This window comes from Priapulus caudatus, unplaced genomic scaffold (genome assembly GCF_000485595.1).
Source record: "Priapulus caudatus unplaced genomic scaffold, Priapulus_caudatus-5.0.1 Scaffold314, whole genome shotgun sequence".
Taxonomy (NCBI): Eukaryota; Metazoa; Priapulida; class Priapulimorpha; order Priapulimorphida; family Priapulidae; genus Priapulus; species Priapulus caudatus.
Window position 1 is genome coordinate 131,516 of NW_014577375.1, and position 2,809 is coordinate 134,324.

Here is a 2,809-nt window from a genome sequence, read left to right on the forward strand (position 1 = left end):
GACCACCAGATGGCGCAGGGACTCTAGTTCTGCTGTGCTGCTGCTGTGTATTTCCGTCACGGCCACCGATCTCTATCAGTACCATAGATATAATAAACATAGCCAAACACACATGTGTTTGCACGTATATCATATATGAGCCCCTCCCATGGGTTTTAGGGAACAGGGGAACAGCTAGGAGCATTAACTTTTAGCAGAGCATATAAATCACCAGTGATTTATATGCTCTGCTTTTAGGGAACAGGGGATATTGTCGAATTATTTTCAGATAACAAGGGAACTGCTGATTAGATTTTTTGGAACAAGGGAACTGATTTTCCAAATTTGGATACTGCAACGTACTACAACAGAAACAGAAAATCTTTGTGATTTTTTTCAAAGTTTGCTGAGACTGTTTACAATAAACTTTGAAGTATATCAGGGTCATTTCAAAATAGTGTGCTGTAGGGATATTAGGGTCCACCATAGGTCTTTTTTCACTCCAGCGTCACGAGATGCTGGATGGGGAACAGTGGGTTATATTTTTGGGAAAATTGAGAACTGGAAAATAATTTTCGGGATCGTGGAAACACAAGGTAAAAACATTTTAGGGAACAAGTTATTTTATTAATGGGTGACAAGGGAGAAAATGCATAATGATCAAGGGAACATATGCACCCCGATGGGAGGGGCTCATATATATGTCTATGAGTCTATCAGACTATGATATACCATAGATATATACAACACATATGTGTGTACATGTGTTGTATATATCTATGGATATACTACTCTGTCTCTATTATATTAACGGCACACAGTGGTCACGGAACACGCAACAACGCGCAAGGTAGAGAGTGAGTGAGTCGTGTGTGTGTGAGTGAGTGAGTTAGTGAACGAATGTGCGAGGGAATGAGTGACTCAGTGAGTGATAGGGTGAGTGAATTATTGAGTGAAAGAGTGAGCTAATAAGTGAGTGCCTGAGTTATTATGCATTATTAGCTATTTATATAGTATCGTACATACTGTTTGATATATATATATATAATATACTGGCAGGACACCCGGCGTTGCCCGGGAAATAAAGTGCTTTGTTGGTGACCATGCACTTGGTTGAAAGAAAAAAATCAAAAATCTATCTATCTATCTATCTATCCATTTATTTATTTATCTATCTATCTATCTATCTATCTATCTATCTATCTATCTATCTATCTATCTATCTAATCTATCTATCTATCTATCTAATCTATCTATCTATCTACCCTATGCTATCTAATCTATTTATCTATGCCTATCTATCTATCTATCTATCTATCTATCTATCTATCTATCTATCTATCTATCTATCTATCTATCTATCTATCTATCCATCTATATGTATATCCATCTATCTATTTATTTATTTATCTACAGTATCTTTAGTATGTAATTTAGTATGTATAGTAATGCAATGTAACGCGCATTGTACAGTGATGCGAGTCAATGCAAAGTGAATGCCGTTTATTTAATGCTGCTCCAGGTGCCCGTTTATTTAGTGTTGCTGCAGGGGGGCGTTTATTTAAAGCTGCTGCAAGGGCCATTATATTTTTTGTTTTTGTCTTAGGTGACCTCGGAGATCAAATCCATTGTACCCATGACATTCAGCACCAAAATTTACCCCTATACTGCACGTCTTTGACATTTCTAGAGTGCTCCGTATTGATTTGCATCGATCACAGACAAACAGAGGCACATTCACAAATATGTACTAGATATATATGAATGTGTGTGTGTGTGTGTGTGCGTGCGTGTGTGCGTATGTGCGTGCGTGCGTGTGTGTGCGTCTGCATGTGCGTGTACGTGTGCGTGTGTGTGCGTGTGTGTGTGTCGTGCGAGATATCAGGGGTGAATATAATGTCCTTTAACTACGTGAATTAAACGCCGTAATAAGACATTGGTTCGGCATTGCAAACTTATCGGTCACATAATAAACCGATTTTTAAGAGACATATTGAATGGGTCCATTTCAACAGTAAATTTACACATTAAAATGAAATTATATCTTTGAGATGTAGCCAGTCTATAGTCTACCGTACGATTGCAGTGCGTGTAATCTTTTATATATAAGGTTGAGAAAGGATAAGGAACCTTCTCATTACACAAGAATAGCTCATTATTCACGAAATGGTTTGATTATTCTATGGTTAAATACATGAAAGTATGTAGAAACTACATTCTATATAGACATGATAAGTAACAGGGGGATCAGTCATATTTTCGTGATACAACACGTAACACCACCCCATAATATTTTGTATATATGCTTTAACCATGCTATATCTGACTGAACCCCCTTTAATGAGGTGGGTTCAAGGGGAAGGGCGGGCGGGGATAAAGTAGGAGTTTTGCACCCTACAAGCTAGGGCACTCTCCTAACTATAAACACAGGTCTACTGATAAAAATTTATTACAGAAACCTATGTTCAGATACCCCCTGACCATACTAAATGCGTTTTCATCACAAAATATAACTCCTCTGGTGAGATATTGCGCATGCGCTAACACAGTAACGTAGTCAGGTTATGAACTGACTGGTATATGCAGCGGGGACCTTACATGCAATGTCTGCTTCCTATTTCTGAAGTGAGTTCTACTTATACAATGTTATCATATAGATCTATGTTAGATAACCCCTCTTCATTTTAAATTTGTAATGTTTGCCAAATATTCTTTTTCTCGGGAGATGTTGCGCATGCGCGAGCACCGTTTCAGACGTGCAATGCGGCAAAAGGAAAAGTACGTAAATATAGCTTGCTGAGGGAGAGAGGGGAGGGAAACTGAGGGAAGG